The following is a 22,912-nucleotide window of genomic DNA, read 5'->3' on the forward strand; positions in this document are numbered from 1 at the left end:
CAATTTTAGGGGTCTACAAGGAACATATCCCAACAATAATAAAAAATGGCATGGATAGAAAGGAATCGTCAACATTAACCTTAATGCGCACATGTTAATTTCCCGACATTAAAAAAAATGAATTGCATGTTTAGGAACAAACACATGAGCATAAATTGCATCGCATGCATAGGAGGTAGGGGCATATGGAAGGGAGTTACACAAAAAAATAATAATAAAATCATTCTTGTCTTGCATTTTCATTGCATCCATGCATCCATTCATTCTACTTGTTATGGGTCAGAAGCATACCTCGGTGCTTCTGATCACTTTGGTAGCGTGAGTCTTGCCCTCTCCAGGGTGAGTTTGCCCTCTCCAGGGTGAGTATTAGTTGTCGCCTCTCCAGGCTCGTGCATACCTCAGTGCTTCTGATCACTTTGGTAGCGTGAGTCTTGCCCTCTCCAGGGTGAGTTTGCTCTCTCCAGGGTGAGTATTAGTCGTCGCCTCTCCAGGCTCGTGCATACCTCGGTGCTCTGGACATCTGGGTAGCGTGAGTTTGCCCTCTCCAGGGATTTGTGATAGTTTTGTCTCCACAGTCCATGATGCTGCTTCGACGATTATTTTTGATTTTTGTGCCACTGAGGGCTGGATAACGCAGGGATCCGTCTAGGGGATGTGCAGTTACTCATAGGTTCTTGTGTCCCAACTTTCCATTGCGTAGTTGGTACCCATTGAGGAATTTCTGTTTCCTTGGGGTGTAGACACGAAGATGCTCTTTCTGATGTGAGCGATGCCTTATGATTGGCTGACGTCCTTTCGACGATGGTGGAGTATCCCGGTTATCCTTATTCGGGTGACTCTTTTGATTTTCCGGTTTTGTTGCCTCTGCGTAGGCTGTTATCCACTGGGGGATTTTGTCGTTTTGTTGTGATTAGCCTCTTCTGTTAGGCAGATCATCTTGACGCTTGATGTTTGGCTGAGAGCCGGATTCCACTTGGGGAATGATTATTTGTCTTTTGTGATTTTTCTTGAAGGGGTGCCTCTGAGTAGGCGAGTGGGGATTTAAAGTTTATATATCCCAGAGTATTATTTAGAAAGCCTCTTCAGGCTTAGCTTCACTCATTGCTTGAGTTGGAAAGCTATCCTCCACTGAGGAGGTCATAGTCCTTTCGACTCGGATATTCTGTTTAGACGATCAAGCCCTCCTTGGGGAATCTTGCTGATCTTGGTTTGATAGCTTTCACTGGGGAATTTGGCCCGTGAGTGGAAGCTGAGATATCTCTGGGGAGTATTATTTCGGCGAGCCTCTCCAGGCTCAATTATTCTGTACAATTTGTTGAGTATTATTTCGGCGAGCCTCTCCAGGCTCAGTTATTCTGTGGGAGTATTGTTTCGGCAAGCCTCTCCAGGCTCAATTATTCTGTACGAGTATTATTTTGGCAAGCCTCTCCAGGCTCAATTATTCTGTGGGAGTATTATTTCGGCAAGCCTCTCCAGGCTCAGTTATTCTGAGAGAGTATTATTTCGGCAAGCCTCTCCAGGCTCAGTTATTCTGAGAGAGTATTATTTCGGCAAGCCTCTCCAGGCTCAGTTATTCTAAGAGAGTATTATTTCGGCAAGCCTCTCCAGGCTCAGTTATTCTGTACGATGCGATTGATTTTCTAAATCTTTTGCCTTTTTTGTCGTTTTTGGGCTTTTCCTGTATTTTTGCCTTTTTTGTTGACTGTTGTCATACACAAGCAATTTTTCTATTTTTCTATTTTATGCAATTGCCTCATGATAAGGTCTTTGAATGTGCAACTAATGTGTGTGTGATGCACAAATGCAAGTTTGATTATTTTATTAATGCTTTTTTTTTTTTTTAAATGAATGGCTCTCCCTATCCTCCTTTTCTTGGAGGAATTTCTGTCGTCGACGTGAGGGAATATCTTTGTGAGCCTTTTTCACAGGAGATTACGGATTTTATAGGAACCCCTCCAATTTTCTTTATTGACTGATTATTAAAGGAATTTCGTACAATTTTTATGAAATACCAATTTTAGAGGCATAATCACATGGTCAAGAGAGAAGAGAAAATGAATAGATATTTTATTGATATTCACAAGTGTTTTTACAGAAAGATATACAGAAGGAATTTCTGAAGAATGGCTGGCCAGGGTAGGCTATATACATTGGCCTTAACAATTATATCTGTAATTGTTGCTCTTTACATTCCCCTAGTTGCTTCGGGTGAGATGCCTGAGCCAGGAGCGTAGATGCTGCAAGACGCTTGCTTCTAGAAGATAATCACTTGAACCGCCTTTCGGTTTTCGATTCAAGTGATCGTTGCTTGCTTTGTTTTTGTATCTTATTCTTTTGCCCCTAATTTTTGCCTAGGACGTATCCTAGCGGGGATAAATTCACCTTTGTTTTGCCTAGTACCCTTGTACTGGCGGGCTTTTTATTTTGCCCTAACTTTTACCTAGGACGCCCTTTTTGGGTTTTCATCCTAGCGGGCCTATGCAAGCAACGTCTTCAAGCATAGTACTTCTTTACCACGTCAGCGTTGACTGGGTATCGAAGTTCTTCTCCATCCATGTCTGTGAGGATCAATGCTCCTCCTGAGAATGCTCGTTTTACCACGTATGGTCCTCCGTGATTTGGGGCACACTTTCCGATTTTGTCCTTTTGAGTTGGTAGCAATTTCTTCATTACCAACTCTCCCTCATGGTAGACTCGAGGGTGGACTTTCTTGTCAAAAGCCTTTTTGATCTTCCTCTGATAGGCTTGACCATGGCATATGGCGTTCAGCTGTTTCTTTTTGATAAGGTTCAACTGGTCGTATCGGCTTTGAATCCATTCTATCTCGGAAAGTTTTGTTTCCATGATTACCCTTAGAGAAGGTATCTCGACTTCGACGGGTAGAACTGCCTCCACCCCATAAACGAGGGAGAATGGAGTAGCTCCTGTAGATGTACGTACTGAAGTCCTATAGCCATGAGGAGCGAAGGGTAACATCTCGTGCCAGTCTTTAAATGAGACAACCATCTTTTGCACTATTTTCTTGATGTTCTTATTGGTTGCCTCGACTGCCCCATTCATCTTTGGCCGATATGGGGAAGAGTTATGATGTTGGATCTTGAATTCTTGGCACAGTTCTTCCACCATTTTATTATTCAGATTAGATCCATTTTCAGTGATGATTTATTTCTCCATGCTTCCACTAGATTATTCTAAAATCATTTGGGACAAGAGAGAAAAGAAGGGAAAGATACTTTTATTCTGAAGTTTGTGTTTTAGAGGGGATTTATTTTTCAAAAATGGTTTTTGTAAGAATGGTTGGCCAAGGTAGGCTTATGTGTTTAGGCTTGTTTGATTAAACACTTATGAAGTTAAGAAAATCTTTGTTTATTGACGTTGTGATTTGACAACTTAGATAGCTTCCCTTGAACCTTTCTTTTTGAATTCGGTTCATGGTACCATCATGGATTTCTTTTGTTTTTTGATTGTCCTTATTTTTGCCTAAAACACCCTTTTGTGGCGTTTTAGCGGACTTTTGTTTTTGTTCATTTTTGCAACCCTAACTTTTGCCTAGGTCACCCTTTCGTGGGATTCCTAGCGGGTCTTTTGCTCTTATTTTTGCGCAGCCCCCTTTTTGGGTTTCTTGCCGAGCTTTTTTTATTTTAAAGGATTTCTTTTTATCCATGATGGCACTTGTCGAGGCCAAGGGAAGGTGCTCCAAGTTGTCACACACACTTCCACATAAAAATGATGCGGGTTTATTGTTATTAAGATGATTTTAACCTCATTCATGTTTATTCAAACAGGGTTATAAACAATGTGGTTTAGAATTTTATTATAAGCAAGAAAAGAAGCAATGAGAAAGAATAAAGAATGATTTTATTATAATCATAGCGGAAACATGTGTCCTTATTTCATCACTGATATGGGTCCCAATGTTGACCTCTTTTATCTCTCGGCCCTGCCCCAAATTCACAGTCTCCAATTTCTCTTGACACGGTTGGAGTATACGAGCTTTTTGATCTAGCAGTCTTTGCAGATCCGGAGAGATGGCCTCCTCATCACTGTCCAGCTCAACCCATTCATCCTCAACTTCCGGATCCCGGTCAGAGCGAACAATTACAGACATAATTATTTTATTGGTTCTATTTTGGTTTAGAATTATTAATATTAATAAGAGAAAGAGAGAAAAGAACAAAAGAGAGAATGATGTGTGAAAAATGCCTCTTTATTGATATGTATTAAAACTGTACAAAAAACCCTTATTTACATGAAAAGGGATCTCATGATCTCGGGTACTGATCATGAGTCCCTAGAAAAAGAAAAAAATGTGGAGGGGCCCTATCGTGGCTTGATCTTCTCTCTACTCCTGCTTCGGCAGAGGATTCTTGCTCACGTCGGGCGCTGTTGAATCAAAAGTGATCCACCAGCATCGATAAGGTCTTGGACCTTATTTTTGAGAGCTCTACATTTCTCCGTTGAATGCCCCGATGCCCCCGAATGGTATAGACATTTGTCTTGCGGTTTGTACCAATAGGGATGAGGTGGATCAATCTTCTTTAGTGGAACGTAAGCTAGAAGACGTGCTTCCACTAGCTTCGGCAGGAGGTCGCTATATGTGGTCGGAAGTTTATCAAACTTCTTCACAGGGTTGTATTGCGACTTTCCTGACTTCGAAGTGGAAGAAGATGAAGAAATATTTACGGCATTGACTCCTCCCTCCTTCTTCTTCCCGTAGGTCTTCTTGGCTTCAAATGATTGGGAAAGCCCAGCTAGCTTCCCACTTTTCAGCCCTTGTTCCACTCTTTCGCCAATGGTGATGATGTCCGAGAAGAGTGTTGTCGTGTTCCCTATCATCTTGTCATAATAGGGACCGGTCAACGAGTTTATGAATAGGGACACCGTCTCCTTATCCGACAGCGGGGGCTCTATTTGTGCCGCCAACTCCCTCCATCGTTGGGCGTACACCTTGAAGGATTCATCATTTGTCTTACTCAAGGCTTGAAGATCGGACCTATCGGGTGTTAGGTCGATGTTATATTTATAGCGCTTGAGAAAGGCGTCGGCCAACTGCCTCCATGTGCACACTTGACTTCCATCCAGCTGCATATACCAATTGAGTGCGGTGTCAGCCAAGCTCTCTTGGAAGCAATGGATCAAGAGCTTTTCATTGGTAGCATATGCAGCCATTTTTCGGCAATACATGGTGAGATGACTTTTGGGGCAAGTCGATCCCACATATTTTGGGAAATCGGGCACTTTGAATTTGGGAGGGAATTGGATGTCCCTCACTAAGCACATGTCGGCGGCATCTTTAATATCAAAATCACGCCCCTCCATAGCCCTCAGCCGATCTTCTAGAGCGCGGAATTGGTCTTTTGAAATTTCAGGCTCTCTAATCGTAATCCCCGCCCCAAGGGGTACAGCTCGCGGAGGGTCTTGTTCTTCCTCATGATCCTCCTCATGATGGGACTCATGGTCACTGTGGTGAGCCCCGTTCATGTTTTGATGACGCATGAGTTCCATCATTTGCGCCATTTTCTCCTTGAGCTGTGAGAGCTCGGCTGTAAGCTTCTTATTTTGTTCCTCCAACGCGTCCATCTTCTTGATTTTCTGCGCGCGCGTGAGGACAGAGAGATGACCAGCCACTTTCTAAAATGAATGCTTAATTAGTTTATTTTATGGAATGAATACGCTCTTGACATGAGCTTGATAACCCTCCATTTTTAAGGCGCTTCCTTTTTAAAACAGAGTGTTACCACCCTCCTTGACTTATGATCCCTCCCCAACGGAGAATCTCGATAATTATGGGTCTCTTTTACTCATGTCAAGAGGTATTGGTGAACCTAAAATGCATGGTTTATGAGGATGCATGATGTCTTATTGGTAATGATGTACATGCTCCTCACTTTTATTATATTTCCACACATGGTCTTTCCTCTCATGTCATGGTATTTTCATGCATGGGGATTATTCTTAGACCTTATCACGAGGTTTTATTAATGCACAAACAATATCACATAAACCTATACACAAACAATTCACTCATCCACGAACAGTCACGAGCGAATCACGAGGTAGGGGTATCCTGCAGAAAAGTGCATATTCAAGGAGGTTCTAACTGTTCTCACCGGTCTGAGGCCCCCAAGGTTCCCCTATTATAGGGACCCAATTCCTCTCGTCGTAAGTCGATGGAAAGTTCCAACGCACTGTCGGATTCGAGTTCATGGTTATCACCTTGAGTGATGTTTTCCGACAACGGTCTACGGGCACCTATAGACCCATTCGACAACCGGCCGTACTAACATCCACTCCCTATGGCTTTCCACTCATGCCCCCGGGTATAGAGGGAACTGTTGTGTGCAAAGGTTTGTGTGCAGTTTTTATTTCAAACAATTGCGAGAATTTAAACATACAACAATTATTAAAGCCAAATAGATAAACATGTTATCATACAAGTGAGGGGTAATAAAGTAATTTTAAACTATTATTTTAGAAATAATCCATCACTAAATGGGACTGACTCTCGAGGCTTCCCCAGTGAAGTCGCCATCTGTCGCCACCCGCCGAAACGGACCTTGGCAATCGCGACGATGGTCATGACTCGTTTTAATGTTTTGAAAAGTGGTGGATTGTTAGAACGACTTATTCTCAAACTGAGACCTTGTCGAACTAACAATTTTATTAAAATGATTCACCAATCCATGTTAATCCCAAGCGGGACCCTCCATGGATTAGTAGTTTTCGCAAAAGGTAGGGTTCTTGGAGTCGCCACCAATATTTTACTCAAAACATTGGAAAAAGATTTAAGGCAATTGATTTTATAAATCAACTTTGGCCATTACAACCAGAGTTGGGTAAGGGAGTCGGTTACGTGCGGGGAAGGTGTTAGCACCCCACAACGCCCCTTTCGGGTTCCCTATGACGGATTATTTATTAAATAATAGCGTAAAATTACTAAATTACCCCTATTTATTATAAACGATTATATATTAAATATCTACATGATGACGAATTTAAATATGCAACAATCAGAAAGCGGTAAAAGAAGGGATTTTTAGAGAAGAAACCTCTTGAAGCGTGCTTTTTATATATCAATGAAGTTTAGGAGGCTTTTTGGCGCTCCCTCCCTCTACAAGCTCGCTCGCTCCTTCCTAAAAAATAATTTTTACTATGGAAATCCAAAATATTTCCCTTCGACTAAGTTCGAGACTCAAGCAAATGGCTCGTGACTCAAGAACTTTGTCGGATCGACTCCCAGAGAGATTTCTAGGGCAGAACACTGCTCAAAAACCCCAGAATACTCAAGGAGGGAGTCAAAACTGTGTGTAAAAGTGTGGAATGACGTCCAAATGACGTCCTATTTATAGGGATGAGGCGCAGTACGGCCCCTGGGTTCAATACGGCCCGTATTGAGTTTTTGTACTTCAATACGGCCGTATTGAATTCAGTACGGCCGTATTGAAATACAAAAACTTCAATACGGCCGTATTGGTTTCAGTACGGCCGTATTGTAGTACAAAATGTGCAGTACGGCCGTACTGAACTCCAAGGAGGCCGTATTGAGCTCCAAACCTCCCACTTCCTTATTTTTAGGTACTCTAAGACCTCTAAACCTACAGATAGCCATCCTATGGTCTTCTAGGAGTCCTTCTGGCTGACTTTCTTTCGATCTTTGAGAGTCTTCGAGTCTTATTTCCGACCCGGACAATTTTAGGGGTCTACAAGGAACATATCCCAACAATAATCAAAAATGGCATGGATAGAAAGGAATCGTCAACATTAACCTTAATGCGCACATGTTAATTTCCCGACATTAAAAAAAATGAATTGCATGTTTAGGAACAAACACATGAGCATAAATTGCATCGCATGCATAGGAGGTAGGGGCATATGGAAGGGAGTTACACAAAAAAATAATAATAAAATCATTCTTGTCTTGCATTTTCATTGCATCCATGCATCCATTCATTCTACTTGTTATGGGTCAGAAGCATTCATTAGGACAAAGCACTCGTAAAAGCTCAATAGCCAAGCATGAGCTAAAGCGGTGTCAAATAACTGTTGAGCTTAGGAGAGCTTGAAGCCTAAAGAAGTTTTGATGATCACAACACAAGTATACAACAACAACTTACAACTTGGAAGCTCAAAAACAAATTCAAAGAAAAGTCAAGAACATGCTATGTAATGGAGCTATGTAATAGAGAAATTAAGTTGTTTTGAATGAGATTTTATATTGTGTGTGCTTAGTATGCTTTGTGCATAATCAAATCTATATCTAAACTAAGTAGAGAGTATATGATGATGAGTTAAAACATTGAAAAATTATTTTGAGACTTAAAATGAAGTTTTAAGTACTAACTCAAAATAATCGATTATTGTTAAATATAATCGATTATTCCAGCAATAGGCAAAATGGGATGCCTTGCTGCAATAATCGATTATTTGCCAAAATAATCGATTATCCCAGGAACAACTTTCTGGAATAATCGATTATCCAGCAAAATAATCGATTATATTGTTCTTGGTTGGTTTCCAGAAAACCTGAAGAACAAAATAATTGATTATTCTTTAAAATAATCGATTATCTGCGTCTGAAACTTTTATAAATAGTTTGAACTTTGAGAAACTTCAGACAAGAGTTAGAACTGATAATCAATTTGTGAAAAACGTTTTGTGGAGTCTTTGTGACATCTTGGAGAGTTTTCTTTGTGAAATCCAAGAGTGAAAACGTTTGTGAAAAGCTTGTGAGAAGATAATCATCATCATATTCTTGAAAGGGGAAGATAAAGATTTGTTCAAGAATTCTAGGTGAATTCGTTCCTTTATTCTTTGTGAATCTTTATAAAAAAATCTTGAGAAGGGTTTCTCAAGTGGTAAGGTTTCTTGTAGTGGGTTCTACAAGGGGTGCTTTCTTAGGGTCAAGAAAGTGGTTATCTTTTGTGTTGAAGTATATGCATGTGTGTGTGCTTGTAAACCTTCTTGCTTAAGATAGTGAAACAAATCTTAATCAGGTGTTGATTAAGGACTGGATGTAGGTCACATGTGGAGTGGCTGAACCAGTATAAAAGACTTGTGCAATCTTCTTCTACCTTATCTTTTACTTTGAGTAATTGCTTGATTGAACATTAAAGAAGATAATTCTTGATTAACATGTGTATGTGAAAATTGTTGGTTTAAATCTGAATTAGAACATTGTATTTGAAGCTCACAATTTTGTAATCAAGAAAGCATATTGCATTCATACTTTCATAACAAGTCTTAGAGAGAGCTTCATTTGAAAATTCAGTCTTAGAAAAGTTTAAAAGTGAAATAAAGATCCTACATACTCTGATAATTTTTAAAGGTCATAGAATCCAATTCACCCCCCTCTTGGATTGTGCCATTCTTTTCTATCAATTGGTATCTAGAGCAAGGTTCTTGAGAGTTATTCAAGATTTCAAAAATGGCCAACAACAACTTACCCTATGGTGAGGGTGTGTCTATTCATAGACCTCCTGTTTTCAATGGTGAAAACTATGTCTACTGGAAAATTAGGATGAGAATTTTTATTGAAGCTATTGATATTGCTGTATGGGATGCTATAGAAAGTGGACCCTATATCCCTATGAAAAAAGATGATGATGGTGAGCTTAAGGAAAAACATTGGAGTGAATGGAGTGATGAGGAAAGGAAAAGAGCCCAACATGATAAGAGAGCTAAAAACATCATAACATCTGCATTGTCTATTGATGAATTTTTTAGAATTTCACAATGCATATCTGCTAAAGAAATGTGGGGTACTTTGCAAGTCACTCATGAAGGAACAAGTGATGTAAAAAGATCAAGGAAGCATACTCTCATAAGAGAATATGAGCTGTTTAGAATGCAAAATGGTGAATCTATTTCTGATTTTCAAAAGAGATTTACACACTTGATAAATCACCTTGTTGACCTTGGCAGGAAATTTGAGAAGGAAGAGCTGAATTTAAAAGTGCTGCAATGCTTGGACAGAACATGGCAAGCAAAGGTGACAGCCATTGAAGAATCAAAGGATTTGACCTCCTTGACATTAGCCACTCTCTTTGGGAAGCTAAGAGAGCATGAGCAAAAGCTGCACATATTTGATGAACATGAGAAACAAGATAAGAAAGGCAAAGGAGTGTCATTGAAAGCCTTGAAATCTGCCAAAGGTAAAGAGGTGTGTGAAGAAACAAGCTCCGATGATTCCGAAACCGAGAACTTCAATCTGCTGGTGAAGAAGTTCAGAAAGTTCATGAGAAGAAAGAAAAATCCCCCCTACAAATTCAATAAAAAGACAAACAAGAAAGAGGAAGCAAGCATATCCTCCTTCAATTGCTTTGAATGTGGAAAACCGGGACACATGAAAGATGAGTGTCCAAATCTCTTGAAGAAGCAACAAGAGGAGAAGAAATTTAAGAAAAATGGAAAAGGGAAGAGAGCCTACATTGCTTGGGAAGATAATGTCTCAAGCACATCAAATGATGAATCCGAATGTGAGGAGAACAACTTGTGCTTGATGGCTGGAACTGACCAAGACACAATTGTAAGTGACTCTGACCTTGAATCAAATCCGGATTATGATCAACTCCGAGAAGCTTTTATACAAATCCATGAAGAAGCTGTCAAATTAGGAGCCTTAAATTTAAAGCTGAAAAACAAGCTGAAATGGTATGAAAATGCCTTAATTAAAGCTGAACAAGAGCTTGAGAATTTAAAGCATGAGCATGAAAATCTTCAAACTATGTTTAACTTTAATGAAGCTCATTGTGAAAACTCTCCTTCCTCAAAAGATGCTTGTGAACATTGCAAAGTTTTTGAAAAAGAAAATGATGATTTGAGATCAACTCTTGCAAAGTTCACAAATGGAAATTCAAACTTAAACATTCTTTTGGGAAAACAAAGAAATACTTTTGATAGGAGTGGACTTGGTTTTAACCAAAGCATGAGCATGCCATTTAAGTCAAAGAAAGTAGACTTTGTGAAAAACCAAAATTTTACAAAAACTAAAAGCAACTTTTCTAGACAAACAACTTGTTTTTATTGCTGTAAAATAGGCCATACAATTAGGAACTGCTATTCTAGAAAATATGGAGTTCCAAATGGAGAGATGGTTTGGGTTGAAAAGAGTCAAAGGCTGAGAACTAACCAACAAGGACCCTTCACATGGGTACCTAAATTTTTCCTCTGAATTTGTGTTGTAGGAATGCTTGAGGGCCAAAAATCTACTTTGGTATCTTGATAGTGGCTGCTCAAGACATATGACTGGGGATCCTTCAAAATTCTCAAGTCTGAAATTGAAGAATGAAGGGTATGTTACCTATAGTGACAACAACAAAGGGAAAATTCTTGGACATGGCAATGTTGGTAATCCCTCCTCTCAAACATTGATTGAAAATTTATTGCTCGTTGATGGTTTGAAACATAATTTGCTGAGTATTAGTCAACTAAGTGATAAAGGCTTTAAAATTGAATTTGATGATACATGTTGCTTGATTTGTGATAAAAAGATAAAAGAAATCAGATTCATAGGAAAAAGAATTGACAATATATACATGTTGGACTTAGAACACTCAATAGCAATTTCAAGTACTAAGTGTTTAATAACTCAAGAAGAAAATATATGGCTTTGGCATAGGAGAGCTGCACATATTCATATGGATCATTTGAATAAGCTGTGTAGGAAAGAATTAGTGGTTGGTCTACCTAAACTCAAGTTTGGAAAGGACAAACTATGTGATGCTTGTCAAAAGGGCAAGCAAGTGAAGGCTAGCTTTAAAAGCAAAAATCAGATTTCCACAACTAGACCTTTACAATTAATTCACATGGATTTGTTTGGTCCTTCAAGAACCATGAGCCTAGGCGGAAACTACTATGGTTTAGTGATTGTTGATGACTACTCAAGATATACATGGGTTATGTTTCTTGCAAATAAAAATGATGCTTTTAATGTCTTTAGAAAATTTGCAAAACTTGTTCAAAATGAGAAGTGTTCAAACATCACCTCTATAAGAAGTGATCATGGAGGTGAGTTTCAAAACATAATGTTTCAAAAATTCTGTGAGGAACATGGTATAAACCATAATTTCTCAGCACCTAGGACACCTCAACAAAATGGGGTTGTTGAGAGGAAAAATAGGTCCTTAGAAGAACTTGCTAGAACAATGTTGAATGAAATAAACTTGCCAAAATATTTTTGGGCTGATGCTATTAACACTGCTTGTCATGTGTTAAACAAAGTTCTGATTCGGCCTATATTAAAGAAAACACCCTATGAAATTTACAAAGGAAAGAAACCTAACATTTCATATTTTAGAGTGTTTGGGTGTAAGTGCTATGTGCTGAACAATGGGAAAGAACAACTTGGAAAGTTTGATGCAAAGGCTGATGAGGCAATCTTTCTAGGATACTCTACAAATAGTAAGGCTTATAGAATTTATAATAAGAGAACTATAGTTGTAGAAGAATCTGTCCATGTGGTATTTGATGAGTCAAATAAGCAAGTGACTAGGCAAACTGAAATTGAAGATCTAAATGAGCTGATTGATCAATCCCTATTGGAGAATGAACCCAGTGAAGTGCCTAAAGTGAGTGAGTCACATGAAAAAGTGAAGGAAACATGTGAGCAACTGCCTAAGGAATGGAAGACTTCTAGAGACTTATCAATGGATAACATAATTGAAAATATTGGTAAGGGAGTTTCAACTAGGAGTGCTATTAAAAATATTTGCAACACTATGGCATTTGTGTCACAAGTTGAACCTAAGAGCATTGATGAAGCACTTAAAGATGAACATTGGTTAATGGCAATGCAAGAGGAACTAAATCAGTTTGAAAGAAATGAAGTGTGGGATTTAGTGCCATTACCAAAAGATTATCCAATTATTGGAACCAAATGGGTTTTCAGAAATAAGCTTGATGAATCTGGGATAATACTAAGAAATAAGGCAAGACTAGTGGCTAAGGGGTATAACCAAGAAGAGGGGATTAACTATGATGAGACTTTTGCCCTTGTAGCAAGAATTGAAGCCATTAGATTACTTCTTGCTTATTCCTCTATAAAGAATTTCAAACTTTATCAAATGGATGTGAAAAGTGCTTTCCTCAATGGGTTGATACAAGAGGAAGTGTATGTTGAACAACCACCAGGCTTTGTGGACTTTAAGAATCCTAATCATATGTTCAAGCTCAAAAAGGCACTCTATGGCTTGAAGCAAGCTCCTAGATCATGGTATGACAGGTTGAGCAAATTTTTGATTGAGCATGACTATGAAAGAGGAAAGGTGGATAATACATTGTTTGTCAAGAAATTTAAAAATGATACAATGTATGTACAAATATATGTGGATGATATTGTGTTTGGATCCACAAATACCTCTCTTTGTAAAGAATTTGCTAAAACCATGCAAGGAGAATTTGAAATGTCAATGATGGGAGAGCTTACATTCTTTTTAGGATTGCAAATTAAACAAATGCATGATGGAATATTCATAAGTCAAAGCAAGTATTGCAATGAACTTCTGAAAAAGTTTGGTATGGAAGGGTGTAAGGAGGCTGCCACACCTATATCAAACAACTGCAATCTTGACTTAGATGAAAAAGGAATTGCTGTTGATAGTTCAAAGTATAGAGGCATTATTGGATCACTCTTGTACTTGACAGCAAGTAGGCCTGATATAATGTTTGTTGTGTACCTATGTGCAAGATTCCAAGCTAATCCTAAAGAATCTCATATGAAGTGTGTGAAGAGAATTCTCAAATACTTAAAAGGTACAACTAATGTTGGTTTGTGGTATCCAAAGGGAGTCTCACTAAGCCTGATTGGCTACTCAGATTCAGACTATGCTGGGTGTAGACTAGATAGAAAGAGCACAAGTGGAACTTGTCACTTATTAGGTAGTGCACTTGTTTCATGGCATAGCAAGAAGCAAGCTTGTGTTGCTCTAAGTATAGCTGAGGCTGAATACATAGCTGCTGGAAGTTGTTGTGCTTAGATTCTTTGAGTTGGACAAAATTCCTTTGAGGTGTGACAACACTAGTGCAATAAATTTGACCAAGAACCCAATTTTGCACTCTAGGACTAAACATATTGAGATAAGACATCACTTTTTGAGAGATCATGTTCAAAGGAATTATTGTGCTGTAGAGTTTATGGAGACAAGTAAACAATTAGCTGATATTTTTACAAAACCTCTACCAAGGGAAAGATTCAACCATTTGAGAATTAAATTGGGAATAATCAATGAATCATGTTTAAATTGATTATGCTTTGAGAGTGATAGTTAGAGATGTTTGGAAGAGAATATTTAAGAGTGACAAATAAGACTTGGTGAAATTTGAGGAGTTAAAATTTCTGAGAAGCAAAACTTCTCTGGAATAATCGATTATCTTGAGATATAATCGATTATCTTAATATCTGGAACATGAAGAATTTCAAGAGTCTCTGAAATAATCGATTATTTGGGCAATAATCGATTATCTGGTAAGAAGGAACTCAAGAGTCACTGTAATAATCGATTATCTTGGGTAATAATCGATTATCTGAGTAGTGGAATCTGAAAGGCCACTAGAATAATCGATTATTCTGTAAATAATCGATTATATGGGTTGTGTTAGGAGAAAATACCCTCTGTAATAATCGATTATCTTGAAAATAATCGATTATCCATATCAGATTTCATTTTTAAGAGATTTTACTTATGCAAATAATCGATTATTTGCATAAATAATCGATTATCTGGACCGTTTTGAGAAGTTCCTGAAGCGTTTTTAAACGGTTATCTACGCGCCAACTCTTAAAACCACCCATTACTCTTATACCCAGAATGTGCTAGGGCATAAAACACTTCTCCCAACTTCTCTTCTCTCATTCTCTCATTTTCTCTCAAATCTCAAAACCCTAACTCCCTCAAATCCTCTCAAATCTCTCATTTCCTTCATCCTCTCCAATACCCACTCATGGCATCTTCTTCCAAAAGGCCAAAGAAGCTTGAAGTGAGGGGGAGCAAACGTCCTCTACCCTCTGGGCAACTTATTTCTAAATGGTTCCCTGATGAGAAGACTCAAGAGTACTATTTTGAGTGGTATGCTGGCCGGAGAATCATTCCTCCGAAGACTCTTAAACTGGAATGGTTTAAGAATGAGGGCTTTAGTTTTCCAACCCTTTTGGAGCATCAAGGGCTGAAGAAATTTTTAGAGCTGGAAGGTCCCTATTATCCTGAGTTGATTAGGCTTTTCCTCTGTTTTGCCACTAGCAACGATGGCATTATGCAATCGGTGGTAAAAGGGAAAATGATTCGGTTGGACGGACCGACATTGGCAGCTGCTGCGGGGCTGAGCGGCACTGGAGCAGAGTAACCCCAACCGTTCAACTTTGGGGATTTTGAAGAGCTAACAACATTCTGGGACTGTCAAAGGAACCCGGTGAACACAAATTATGAGAAATTCTTGGCGGGAGGTATGAAAAAGAACTCTTGTATAATTTCTTTTATTATTGCTTGGATGTTGAAACCCAGGTTGCACAACCATGCTCAGATGTCGAGAGATGACATTCTGTTGATGCATGTGATTAAGAAGAAAATAAAGATCGATTGGGTATCGGTCGTGAACGATTGTATGTGGAAGGCTAGAAGAAAGGAAGACGGTCCAATTCCTTATACTCTTTTGTTGTCTAAGATTTTTGAAGGTGCCGGTATAGATTTATCTGGAGAAAGAAAAATAATTTTGCATGCTTCAAACTAGATAGAAAAGTCTTCAGCATCACATGGGGATGCTTAAGCAAGAAGACAAGTGGGTGTTTAAAGGCGATGTACCCCCAACTCCGGAGCATGCAACCGATGAAGACGGTGTTCCGTCCCATGATGAAGATCAGCCACCACAGGTGGAAACTGAACCGAGCAGGGAGCCTGAAGCGGAGCTGAAGTCGTTTTCACCCTTTGAGCAAATAATGATCAACAAGATGGATGCAGTGATGGAAATGCCGAGAAGACCTGAGTCTTTGTTTTCCGGTATGCTTGACAGATTTGATGATCTGGACCATGAAGTGAGGCTGATCAAGGCTCAACTTGGGATACCGGAGGATGAAGATTGATCTTTGTTTTGTTTTGATTAGTTTTAATTAGGAGTTTAAATTCTGGTTTGGAACAATTAATTTCAATTTGGTTGTAAGGTTTTTAATTTCTGAACAATTTTAATGTTTTGTTGTTGAACAATTTAAATTCTGATGAAATTGAAGTTTGGTCTACTAATGTGTTGACTTGATAGTGATTCCAAAGTCTGATTTGGAATGCTGGTGCTAAAATGCTCTATTTTTGTGAGCATATGTGGTGATATTTTGGTTTTAATTTTGCTAGTTGATATGCTCTGGTTTTGTCTATTTTGGCTTGACTTGATCTGATTTGTGAATCATTGGTGCACAAATGACTTGAATTTGATGAATTTGGATTGCTGCACTTTTTATATTGTGATGCTCTGTACATGGCTTATAATTGTCAATCTTGGCTTACTTTGTTTTTGATAATGCCAAAGGGGGAGAAATGGTATGGTAGTATGGTAGTGTGTGTATAGTTGTTGTTTTTGCAGGTACTGTGCTTGTGTGTGTGTAGTGTGCAGGTTTTATATGTTGGAGTTAAAGGCACAATATGAAGATTGAAGCACAATAGCATTGGGTTGATAATCATGGGTTGTCATCATCAAAAATGGGGAGATTGTTGAGCTTAGGAGAGCTTGAAGCCTAAAGAAGTTTTGATGATCACAACACAAGTGTACAACAACAACTTACAACTTGGAAGCTCAAAAACAAAGTCAAAGAAAAGTCAAGAACATGCTATGTAATGGAGCTATGTAATAGAGTTTAGAAATTAAGTTGTTTTGAATGAGATTTTATATTGTGTGTTCTTAGTATGCTTTGTGCATAATCAAATCTATATCTAAACTAAGTAGAAAGTATATGATGATGAGTTAAAACATTGAAAAATTATTTTGAGACTTCAAAAGAAGTTTTAAGTACTACTCAAAATAATCGATTATTGTTAAATATAATCGATTATTCCAGCAATAGGCAAAATGGGATGCCTTGCTGCAATAATCGATTATTTGCCAAAATAATTGATTATCCCAGGAAAAACTTTCTGGAATAATCGATTATCCAACAAAATAATCGATTATATTGTTCTTGGTTGGTTTCCAGAAAACCTGAAGAACAAAATAATCGATTATTCTTTAAAATAATCGATTATCTGCGTCTGAAACTTTTATAAATAGTTTGAACTTTGAGAAACTTCAGACAAGAGTTAGAACTGATAATCAATTTGTGAAAAACTTTTTGTGGAGTCTTTGTGACATCTTGGAGAGTTTTCTTTGTGAAATCCAAGAGTGAAAACGTTTGTGAAAAGCTTGTGAGAAGATAATCATCATCATATTCTTGAAAGGGGAAGATAAAGATTTGTTCAAGAATTCCAGGTGAATTTGTTCCTTTATTCTTCGTGAATCTTTGTAAAAAAATCTTGAGAAGGGTTTCTCAAGTGGTAAGGTTTCTTGTAGTGGGTTCTACAAGGGGTGCTTTCTTGGGGTCAAGAAAGTGGTTATCTTTTGTGTTGAAGTATATGCATGTGTGTGTGCTTGTAAACCTTCTTGCTTAAGATAGTGAAACAAATCTTAATCAGGTGTTGATTAAGGACTGGATGTAGGTCACATGTGGAGTGGTTGAACCAGTATAAAAGACTTGTGCAATCTTCTTCTACCTTATCTTTTACTTTGAGTAATTGCTTGATTGAACATTAAAGAAGATAATTCTTGATTAACATGTGTATGTGAAAATTGTTGGTTTAAATCTGAATCAGAACATTGTATTTGAAGCTCACAATTTTGTAATCAAGAAAGCATATTGCATTAATACTTTCATAAAAAGTCTTAGAGAGAGCTTCATTTGAAAATTCAGTCTTAGAAAAGTTTAAAAGTGAAATAAAGATCCTATGTAACACCCCAGCAACCCGCATGTGGATATTGTCTGCTTTTGGCCACAGCCCTCACGGTTTTGCTTCTGGCAATGGCACTCATGCCACCCCAAAACGCGTCCACACAAGGAAGGTATCCACACCCATATATATATGGCATGCTTCGTTCTCCTTCCTAACCGATGTGGGACTTCACAATCCACCCCCCTCATGGGAGTCCAGCGCCCTCGCTGGCACACCGGCCCAGGTCCAGGCTCTGATACCAAATGTAACACCCCAGCAACCCGCATGTGGATATTGTCCGCTTTGGCCGCAGCCCTCACAGTTTTGCTTCTGGCAATGGCACGCATGCCACCCCAAAACGCGTCCACATAAGGAAGGTATCCACACCCATATATATATGGCATGCTTCGTTCTCCTTCCTAACCGATGTGGGACTTCACAATCCACCCCCTTCATGGGAGTCCAGCGCCCTCGCTGGCACACCAATTGTGAAGTCCCACATCGGTTAGGAAGGAGAACGAAGCATGCCATATATATATGGGTGTGGATACCTTCCTTATGTGGACGCGTTTTGGGGTGGCATGCGTGCCATTGCCAGAAGCAAAACCGTGAGGGCTGCGGCCAAAGCGGACAATATCCACATGCGGGTTGCTGGGGTGTTACATTTGGTATCAGAGCCTGGACCCGAGCCGGTGTGCCAGCGAGGGCGCTGGACTCCCATGAGGGGGGTGGATTGTGAAGTCCCACATCGGTTAGGAAGGAGAACTAAGCATGCCATATATATATGGGTGTGGATACCTTCCTTATGTGGACGCGTTTTGGGGTGGCATGCGTGCCATTGCCAGAAGCAAAACCGTGAGGGCTGCGGCCAAAGCGGACAATATCCAAATGCGAGTTGCTAGGGTGTTACATTTGGTATCAGAGCCTGGACCCGGGCCGGTGTGCCAGCGAGGGCGCTGGACTCCCTTGAGGGGGGTGGATTGTGAAGTCCCACATCGGTTAGGAAGGAGAACGAAGCATGCCATATATATGGGTGTGGATACCTTCCTTGTGTGGACGCGTTTTGGGGTGGCATGAGTGCCATTGCCAGAAGCAAAACCGTGAGGGCTGCGGCCAAAGCGGACAATATCCACATGCGGGTTGCTGGGGTGTTACATCCTACATACTTTGATAATTTTTAAAGGTCAGAGAATCCAATTCACCCCCCCTCTTGGATTGTGCCATTCTTTTCTATCAATAAAAACCCCAAGTATTCTATGTACCCACTAGGCAAAGACATATCAACAATGGAATAGAACGAAATCGACCGAATAAGAAAGCCCATAAGCATGAAGAGTACATCGCGCCCTACTCCTCAACTGAATGAAGGATGATCCAAGAGAATGCTAAGACCAGGAATGGTTTCCTCACCAAAGGCAGGAGTGGCTTCCAAAATAATACTCATCAATATAGATTCAGCAAATAACATCATGGGAATAGATCCCTCCACCAATGATGACAATAAAGAGCAAAAGCAACAACATGAAAAAAGGGCAAGCTTCGTAAATGTTGAAAAAGCCGAAGCATTTAGAAAAATAACATAAAAAGGAAAGCTTCAAACATGAAAGAGCCAAAGATAAACAAAAATGAAATTTAGAAAAAAACCTACCACAAGCAGACGGCTAGAGAGGCATCACAATACTCACATGGCAGGGGCACCACCTATGAGCAATCCTCATCTTCATCAGATGTCCTCGCCAAAGAAAAAGGGCAATCAAATGACACTATCAACAACTAACCTGGAGAGGCTGACATAATACTACTCACCATCAATAGCCAGCTTGGAGAGGCCGGCATAATAATACTCACCATCAGCAGCCAGCTTGGAGAGGTCGACATAATAATACTCACCATCAGCAGCTAGCCTGGAGAGGCCAAGCATAATAATACTCACCATCAACAGCCAGCTTGGAGAGGTTAGGCATAATAATACTCACCATCAGTAGCCAGCCTGGAGAGGCTGGCATAATAATACTCACCATCAGCAGCCAGCCTGGAGAGGCCAGCATAATAATACTCACCTTCAGCAGCTAGCTTGGAGAGGCCGGCATAACAACACTCATCATTAGCATCTAGTCTGGAGAGGCCAGCATAACAATTCTCACCATCAGCAGGCAGCTTGGAGAGGCCAGCACAACAATACTCACCATCAGCAGACGACTTGGAGAGGCTGGCACAATAATACTCACAATATCAGCAGGCGGCCTGGAGAGGTCAGCACAACAATACTCACAACATCAATAGGCATCCTGGAGAGGCCGACATAACAATACTCACAACATTAGCAGGTGGCCTGGAGAGGCTGGCACAACAATACTCACCATCAGCAAGTGGCCTGGAGAGGCTGGCACAACAATACTCACAACATTAGAAGTCAACCTAGAGAGGCCGACACAATAATACTCAAAACATCAGCAAGCAGCCTAGAGAGGCTGACACAACAATACTCACAATATCAGCAAGCGACCTGGAGAGGCCGACACAACAATACTCACAATATCAGCAAGCGGCCTAGAGAGGGCGACACAACAATACTCACCATTAGAAACCGGCTTGGAGAGGCCGGCACAACAATACTCACCATCAGCAACCGGCTTGGAGAGGCCAGCACAACAAAACTCACCATCAGCAACTGGCCTGGAGAGGCCAAAACAATAATACTCACCATCAACAACCTGCCTGGAGAGATCGACACAACAATACTGAACATCAGCAGGATGAAGAACCGGATCTCCACTTCACTATCGCAAAAGAAGCAATTAGAGCCATGGCATGGAGCATCTACTCAAAGACTGAAGATCAGGTGTATAGTTTGTCACCCTTGTTACCCAATAGAGTACCTAACCCGACATTCAGATGCTCTAAGCGGCGAGGATACAAGCAAATACACCTATCCAAGGAAAGCAACGTAGAAGTGCCAGCACAAAGAGACACTACAAGAAAAATACTAAATAGCGACCGAAATTAGCGACCGAAATTTTTCGGTCGCTATTTTGCGACCGAATTAGCGACTGATTAAAATAGCGACCGATTTAGCGACCGAAATTTTTCAGTCGCTATTTTGCGACCGAATTAGCGACGGATTAGGGTGGTAGCGAGAAAATCGGTCGCTAAATCGGTCGCTGTTTAATTGTGGTTTTATGAAAGCGTGGTTTGCGACGGAATTAGCAACCAATTTTGAATAAATATAAAAAAAAATTGCGACCGATTTTAATTCGGTCGCTAATCCTAAACTTTTGAATATTTTAGCGACCGAATTAAAATCGGTCGCTAAAACTTTTTTTTTTTTTTTTTATCATTCAAATGTCAATTGATGTGGCAATATTTATTAAAATGCCAAAGCTAGGATTCGAACCATGGACATGGAGAATATAGGCCATGCATGGTACCGCTGTGCCACTTTAATTTCTTTGTTAAATATTAAAAGTAATATGTATATATAATATAATATCTTTTCTAAACTTTGAAAAATCCTCCTCATTATGTTAGATATCTTTTAATTTAATATTAAATATCTTTTAATTATAAAATATAATAAATCAAATCTAAAATCTGTAATAATTTATTTGATACAAATATTTAATATGAAAATATTTATTATAAATTTAGTTATGATTTTTATAATCTTTTAATTTAATATTGCATTTCTTTTGATTATAATATTTTAATATATTTTATTTGAAATATCAATTAAAATATTTTATTACCTTTTCATTTTAATTTATTGTAAAAGAATAAGAATATTTAATTTAGCATTATTAAAAAATAACTATTATAAGATTTAATTTGTTTAATTTTATTTATTATAATATTTTTAGTCACTGTATTGATAAAAAAATATTTTTATTGAAAATATATTTTAAAATTTTAATTAATTTATTATCATTCACTCATTTTATTAAAAAGTGATAAAATATAATTTATTTTCAATTAATTTAATAAAATAAAATATATAATATAATATTGGATTATAAAATATTATTTTCAATTAATTTTAAAATTTTAATATAATTTATTATAATGTGTATTGATTTTAGTTATATGTAATTTAATATTATTTCTTTTGATTATAAAATATAGTAAATAAAATCTAAAATCTGTATCAGTTTCTTTGATAAAAAATATTTAATTAGTTTTAATATATAATAAATTTAATATCAAATTATTTATTATGATTTGAGATATAATTATTATAATCTTTTGAATTAATATTAGATATCTTTTGATTATAAAACATAATAAATAAAATTTAAAATTTGTAACAATTTCTTTGATTCAAATATTAAATATTAAAATATTTATTATAAATTTAGTTATGATTTTTATACTCTTTTGATTTAATACTGAATTTTTTTAATTATAATATTTTAATGTATTTAATATTTTTGATTTCTTTTGATTTGAATTATAATTTTTATAATCTTTTGATTTATTATGATTTAATTTTCATAATCTAACAACCTAACATTTAAAAATAATGTTTATTTTTAAGATAAATATTATTTAATTATTTATAAACTTTATTTATTAACATAATTATTTAATTATATTAATAGGATATGAAATTAATTAAAAATTTGATAATAAATTAATATGATTATCCTATTCGAGTGAAATTAAAAATAATTCCTTTATTTTAATCTAATTCAATAATAACATTCTAATTCAATAATAACATGTTTGATTCAATAATAACACCAAAAAATTTAAAAGGGGCTCAGCTTCACAATGACCCAATTTGGTTGGCTTGGGTTAAGGCCTGGGCCTTTTATTGTGTCATAGGTTTTAATTCAATACTCTAATAAACTTTAGGCCCAATATAATAATAGTTTCTGCGGATGATTTGTTGATACTTGATACAATATTACAACTTTTAATATATTTTTAAAATTTATGTAATCTATAAGTATATATTTAAATAATTTTATATTTAAACA

Source organism: Cajanus cajan, chromosome 1 (assembly GCF_000230855.2).
Source record: "Cajanus cajan strain Asha chromosome 1, NIPB_CcT2T_4, whole genome shotgun sequence".
In the NCBI taxonomy this organism is placed as follows: domain Eukaryota; kingdom Viridiplantae; phylum Streptophyta; class Magnoliopsida; order Fabales; family Fabaceae; genus Cajanus; species Cajanus cajan.